The sequence below is a fragment of the Oncorhynchus mykiss genome, chromosome 17 (assembly GCF_013265735.2).
Source record: "Oncorhynchus mykiss isolate Arlee chromosome 17, USDA_OmykA_1.1, whole genome shotgun sequence".
Lineage (NCBI taxonomy): Eukaryota > Metazoa > Chordata > Actinopteri > Salmoniformes > Salmonidae > Oncorhynchus > Oncorhynchus mykiss.
This window is the reverse complement of record NC_048581.1, coordinates 83,345,663-83,353,576: the sequence shown is the minus strand read 5'-3', so window position 1 is coordinate 83,353,576 and position 7,914 is coordinate 83,345,663.

Genomic DNA, 7,914 nt, shown 5'->3' with positions numbered 1-7,914 from the left:
CAATATTCTTTCACTGTAATAGTTCATGTAAATTGGACAGTGCAGTTAGATTGACAAGAATTTAAGCTTTCTGCCAATATAAGATATGTCTATGTCCCGGGAAATGTTCTTGATACTTACAACCTCATGCTAATCACACTAGCCTACGTTTGCTCAACCGTCCCGCGGGGGACCCACCGATCCTGTAGAGGTTTTTAAGAGCCTAACAAATAAGAGTTGGGTCTCAGCCTTTATAGAAAAATACAACCTCTGTCTACATGGCAGTTTAGCAGGTGTGTGAGATCTTGGTGGGAACATAGCGCACAAACAAGTGATCACGTCAGTTTTGTTACTTCTTTTTGCTGATAGAATTGTCGCTGTTGCTCAAGCTAGTCTTTGTTCTCTTCATATCTCCACACAGCTGTGCCCTTGAAAGATATACAAAAAGAACAGGATGGACCAAAAACGGTGTTGTCATTCTCAGAGGCTCTTTGTCTTTGGCCGCGTGACCAAGTTGCTCAGAAACAAGAGGGGAAAAAACACTGGCTTCTTCTTACATGAGAGAAACAGACAGTGGAAATGTACAGGTTAAGGCTCATACAACGCATGTGCAAAACAAAGTTTGTAATTTTGCCACCATACTCTTATTGCTCCTCCTGTCAGTACCTCTTTTCAGGGAAGACAATACACACACACACACACACACACACACACACACACACACACACACGCACACGCACACGCACACGCACACGCACACACGCACACGCACACAAAGCTCCCAGAATAGGTTATATTACATAAAAGTTTTACTCAAAAAGCAATTCACATTGCATTTTATCTTGGGCACAGTGGGGATATATATCTGTGATGTTTAAATGATGCCTTACCCCCAGAGTGAGAGAGTACATCACTTCCAGCAGATCACCTAGCTGAGGGTGGCGTTGATCGTGCACTGCTTCTGGTGGGGTGAGCCTGATGTTCCACATGTCACACTTCATGTTTAAAACATGGGGAAAGGGGACATAAAGTAAAAATGTTAACGCATCTACAAATGTAATGTTTTACATAATATTGTATCATATTTGATGAGTTACTGACCTGTCCATCCACAGGCTCCATGTGCTGTAGTCTCCACAACTGGACGCTCACTCTCGGATCACACTGGCACAGGATGTCCATGCATCGGATGTCCATGCACAGGATGTCCATGCACAGGATGTCCATGCACAGGATGTCCATGCACAGGATGTCCATGCACAGGATGTCCATGCACAGGATGTCCATGCACAGGATGTCCATGCACCGGATGTCCATGCACCGGATGTCCATGCACAGGATGTCCATGCACAGGATGTCCATGCACAGGATGTCCATGCACCGGATGTCCATGCACAGGATGTCCATGCACAGGATGTCCTGAAGGATTCACTCCTGTTGTCCTTGAAAACAAAGAGACATTTGATCAGCAGTGGGTCTTTTTCAATGCGGTATCATAATCTTTATCAGGACAGAAAACTCATAGTTTATCATAACACAAATACACCTTGGACAATGTGACAACTGGTCCCTCAACTCCCAATCCTCATGACTCGCTGTTTGTTCTTGTTTCCCAATCAACAGTCTGGATCTTCCTCTTCTGCCATGGTGGATGAGCTACCTTTTCTGGTAAGTATAGGGCCCTTTCTCTTTCCCACCGGAAAATGGCAGCTACAGACCCAAGTGTTGGCACTGGGCTTCCGGTCCATCTGAAAGACAAAAATAAAAAGGTTACTAGCTAGCTCGGTTGATTACTAAAATGGTAACATCTACACTACCGTTCAAATGTTTGGGGTCACTTAGAAATGTTCTTGTTTTTGAAAAAAAGCACATTTTATATCTATTAAAATATTAATGTTGTAAGTTACTTTTGTAGCCGGAAACAGCAGATTTTTTATGGAATATCTACATAGGTGTAGAGAGGCCCATCATCACCAAACATCACTCCTGTGTTCCAATGGCACGTTGTGTTAGCTAATCCAAGTTTAAAGTTTTAAAAAGCTAATTGATCATTAGAAAACCCTTTTTCAATTATGTTAGCACAGCTGAAAACTGTTGTTCTGATTAAAGAAGCAATAAAACTGTCCTTCTTTAGACTAGTTGAGTATCTGGAGCATCAGCCTTTGTGGGTTCGATTACAGGCTCAAAATGGCCAGAAACAAAAAACTTTCTTAAGAAACTCGTCAGTCTATTCTTGTTCTGCGAAATTAAGGCTATTCCATGCGAGAAATTGCCAAGAAAATGAAGATATTGTACAACGCTGTGTACTACTCCCTTCACAGAACAGCGCAAACTGGCCCTAACCAGAATAGAAAGAGGAGTGGGAGGCCCCGGTGCACAACTGAGCAAGAGGACAAGTACATTAGAGTGTCTAGTTTGAGAAACAGACACCTCACAAGTGGTCAACAGGCAGCTTCATTAAATAGTACCCGCAAAATACCAGTCTCAATGTCAACAGTGAAGAGGCGACTCCAGGATGCTGGCCTTCTAGGCAGATTCCTCTCTCCAGTGTCTGTGTTCTTTAGCCCATCGTAATCTTTTCTTTTTATTGGCCAGTCTGAGATATGGCTTTTTCTTTGGAACTATAAGGCTCTACCTCAGTGCTCGACCTCACTAATGCTCTTGTGGCTGAATGGAAGCAGGTCTCCACAGCAATGATCCAACATCTAGTGGAAACTGTTATTGCAGCACAGGGGAGACCAACTTCATATTAATGCCCATGATTTTGGAATGAAATGTTCGACGAGCAGGTGTCCACATACTTTTGTTCATGTAGTGTAGCATTGCGATAAAGCCGCTCTCACTACACTGGAAATTAATAGGAAAACAACTTTAAGATTGCAAAAATGTCTATCATACATGTAAGATATCAATATGGACCCATGTCCAGTGGCGATTTTAGCATGTAAATCTTGGTGGGGCAAAAAATGTAATAATGTGGGATGGATGCCAGCAAAGCCAATACACTACACAACAAAACACTAAATAATACATTAATTGTACTCTAACGGTGACAAACGGTGCCCACAGACTGTTAGCACCTACATAAAGCTGTCCCAACACCTTACCACTGCTACACATGGCTATCAGCGGAGCCTTGTCTGGCAGCGAAACAGTTTTTCAGCCTCATTTACTGCCTTTTAAAAAACATAGCTTTTATGGCTGACTTGCTTAAACAGATGTGGTTTCTACTGACAAATGAGGTGTACAAACTATTGCATACGAGGACGACAAGCAGATAAGAGGTAATCCGTAATTTCGATTAAGATATTAATGAGCGAGCTAAGACGGATGTAGTCAATATAACTATTTCTTCAGCAGGGGGCATATCAACAGATAATGAAAGCTCTTACAATATTTGAAGATTACATTTCTCTAAAATAGGTAATAGGCTACATGTGCACCACCAAGTCAGAACATTTGGTGAAATTAAGAGGTGAAAATATACCAAATTATTAGGGTCACCTTGTTGTGCTGTGCTCACTTGAATAGGAAGGTGGCGGGGAGTTCCTTTTTGGGCGAAATTTGTCATCAAATTCTGTCATTCTCTGAATTTATGGTGCTTTCAGTGATATTCATGTAGAAAGAGGCCCGAGTTCCCGATTTACAATTCCGAGTTGGATGACCGTTCAGTTTGCCAGTTGGAGCTTGTTTTTTCTGAGTTCCCAGTTGTCTTGAACTCACTGAAGTCAGACTTCTCAGTTCTGAGTTAAGTTGTTTTGAGCACGGCACAAATCATGCTTCATTGACAGCATAGCCAATGTTGAATTTTTATCATTTTAAACTATTCTAAACTTTCTGGGACCACACAGGCACTCCATTGAATAGCAGGCTAATGAATGCTTTGCGGTGCTTGCAGTTAGAAAATGATTAATTCCAAACCACTCCATGGTCTGATATTGACTTTGGTATTATTGTGTGTAGCTACATTTGCTAGCTAGCTGGCCAGGCAGCCGGTAGAAAGAGCATTGCGAGTTTAGTAGTCAACTTGAACTGCAACAGGTTTCCATAACGATTTGACGTTGCTACCAACCTTATTTTAATTAAACATTTGTTCACATAAAAACACAAGATAAAAACTGCTGATGCACAACCACATTTCTAAATTGCACCTATTCTACTATTCTAACTTGCAACAGTAAGTTGAGACCCCAAATGAGTTCCTAAATGATTTATTTATATATTGTTTAATTGATCTGAGGGCCTTCAAAAGGAAGGCTGCCAGTTGCCTTTTGGTCATTTCATTTTGCTTCCTCTCTGTACTGAAAACAAGATTTCATAAGAACATATTTTGTTGGAGTGTTTTGCACCATTATGCCTAGTTGACAACCACATCAATTAAATATTGATTACCTTGATTATTTGGTAAGGTTTTTATCCCTAGCATAGATTGTTGAAATGTAATTAACCCCAACAATGTATTTACCATGAAGATTCCCCAAATTATGTTTTCATTATTGTCAACACAGTTTAATTTGCAAATGTGTCGCATCACATTTAGTCAAAGTAATTTGAGGACATAATCCCCATTCATTGCTACTCTATCTACTGATCTGTATATTAATTTGATCAGGCAGTTAAGGATTGTCACTGCCTACGAACATAAAATAAGTCAAGAACCCAGAACAGTTAATCAACCCATAACTGAATACATCATTCATGCCAGAAACACCTGCTCCAACCCTGAAAGTCACTGAGGAAGGTTGCAGTGGGGTTAATAACACCAAGGTACACAATTGACAGTTGCCTGGCCCAAACGCCTGCTCAAGATCACGTCTATTACAATAGCTGCAATTGTTTAGACACAGTTGTAAATTTGAACTGTGACATGATTATTTAACTCTCTCAAATCCTATCTCAACCATGTGAATGTTATTCTAAAGCAATGTTTTCTAAAGGTTAAAAGAGCGAAGTAGTTCTTCCCACATCTCAAGTAACTGCCATGCAAATTTCTTCAGACAGATGGGATGTCGGCAAAGGCAAAAACAAACAGAAGAGAGTGAGAAGAAGGAGCTCTGTGCCGTTGAGCTCAACTGAGATGATTCATTTTTACGCCATTTGACTCATTGTGGTAATGCTGAATGAATGCGGATAGAATTATTTTCCAATTAAAAGTGTCGCTCCATTGCAAGATATGTCTTCAATTTTGCAGACAAGTTCAGTCTGGATGTATAGTATTACAATGCCAGCCTTTCACACAATATGAAATGCTTCATAATGCAGTAGGCTACAAAAAACGTTCCCAACACACACACACACACACACACACACACACATACACACACACACACACACACACACACACACATACACACACACACACACACACACACACACACACACACACACACACACACACACACACACACACACACACACACACACACAATTACACACACACACACACACACACACACACACACACACACACACACACACACACACACACACACACACACACACACACACACACACACACACACACACAATTACACACACACACACACACACACACACACACACACACACACACACACACACACACACACACACACACACACACACACACACTCTCAATCTTGGAACTATTATAACAGTCCGTCTGTCATGGTTCATGTGATTATTGCAGGTGTAAAAGAGCAGGGCTAGTGTGGGTGTGTCTGTTTAACAGTACAAACACACACCAGGCTGTCTCTCTAAAGGCCCCATGCTAGCAGCACTCCCTCTCCCTATCTCACAATTACTCTATTCACACACTGCATGCGTAATGATATCTAACTTACGCTCTTGGTAATGGAAAAGTAAAATAGAAGAATGGCACTCTTAGGGATTAAAAGACACAGTTGATTAGAGGTAAATCATTAGATGTGTTCTATTGAGCCACTGATCACCTGTGTTGGTGTACAGAAAGAGAATGGATACAAGCTTCAAACTCCTTTCTCATATGTACTTTCACACATGAAACCTAATAATGTTATTTTATCCTATTATCATTTAAACTCAACTCCTCCATAGCTAAGAGAGCAGCATCGAGGTCCGGTCATCCTTATAGCAATTAAATAATGTTTTACAGTGCAAGTACAAAGTAATTAATGGGGGAAAGAAATTAAACTACTGTCATATAGGGGGCGCATGCATCTTTTATTGCTAAAAAGCGAGTACTTCTACATTACGTTCTTTAGATTCTAATTGACGGGACATTAGGGCCACATGCTTTTTTCTTATCAGGTCATAAAGCTTCTTGAAGTAGGAGTGCGGATCTAGGAGCAATGTGTGTGTCCTTGTAATCTTGATCCTTATGATCTAAAAGACGAAACTGATCCTAGATCAGCAACAGCCCTAATCAGCACTCCTACTCTGAGAAGCTTTATGAATACGGCTCCAGGTCCCATGAAAGGAAGAAAATCATATTTGGTACCGTTACACACTAGTGTGTAATGTGCGTGCTTAGTCCCCTCTGTAGTCTCTGTTCACCCACAACTGCATGGCCAAGCACGATTCCCAACACCATCATTCAGTTTGCCAACAAAACAACAGTGGTAGGTCTTATCACCGACAACGATGAGACATCACCGACAACGATGAGACAGCCATTAGAAAGGATTAGAAAGCAAATTACGGACTCCTCTTTAAATCTGCGTATTCCTCCAAAGCTCAGGTGTCCTGAGTCTGCACAACTCTGCCAGGACCTAGGATCAAAGGAGACACTCAAGTGTTTTAGTGCTATAACTCTTGACACAATTATGAAAATAATCATGGCCTCTAAACCTTCAAGCTGCATACTGGACCCTATTCCAACTAAACTACTGAAAGAGCTGCTTCCTGTGCTTGGCCCTCCTATGTTGAACATAATAAACGGCTCTCTATCCTCTGGATGTGTACCAAACTCACTAAAAGTGGCAGTAATAAAGACTTTCTTGAAAAAGCCAAACCTTGACCCAGAAAATATTTTTAAAATATCAGCCTATATCGAATCTCCCATTCCTCTCAAAACTTTTTGAAAAAGCTGTTGCGCAGCAACTCACTGCCTTCCTGAAGACAAACAATGTATACGAAACGCTTCAGTCTGGTTTTAGACCCCATCATAGCACTGAGACTGCACTGGTGTTGGTGGTAAGGACCTTTTAATGGCGTCAGACAGAGGCTCTGCATCTGTCCTCGTGCTCCTAGACCTTAGTGCCTCTTTTGATACCATCAATCTCCACATTCTTTTGGAGAGATTGGAAACCCAAATTGGTCTACATGGACAAGTTCTGGTTTAGATCTTATTTGTCGGAAAGATATCAGTTTGTCTCTGTGGATGGTTTGTCCTGACAAATCAACTGTACATTTTGGTGTTCCTCAAGGTTCTGTTTTAGGACCACTATTGGTTTCACTATATACAGTGGGGAGAACAAGTATTTGATACACTGCCGATTTTGCAGGTTTTCCTACTTACAAAGCATGTAGAGGTCTGTATTTTTTATCATAGGTACACCTCAACTGTGAGAGACGGAATATAAAACAAAAATCCAGAAAATCACATTGTATGATTTTTAAGTAATTAATTTGCATTTTATTGCATGACATAAGTATTTATGTCACATAAGTGTACCTATGATAAAAATTACAGACCTCTACATGCTTTGTAAGTAGGAAAACCTGCAAAATCGGCAGTGTATCAGATACTTGTTCTCCCCACTGTATTTTACCTCTTGGTGATGTCATTCGGAAACATAATGTTAACTTTCCCTAATATGCGGATTACACACAGCTGTACATGTCGATGAAACATGGTGAAGCCCCAAAATTGCCCTAGCTGGAAGCCTGTGTTTCAGACATAAGGAAGTGGATGGCTGCAAATGTTTTACTTTTAAACTCGGACCAAACAGAGATGCTTGTCCCAAGAAACAAAGA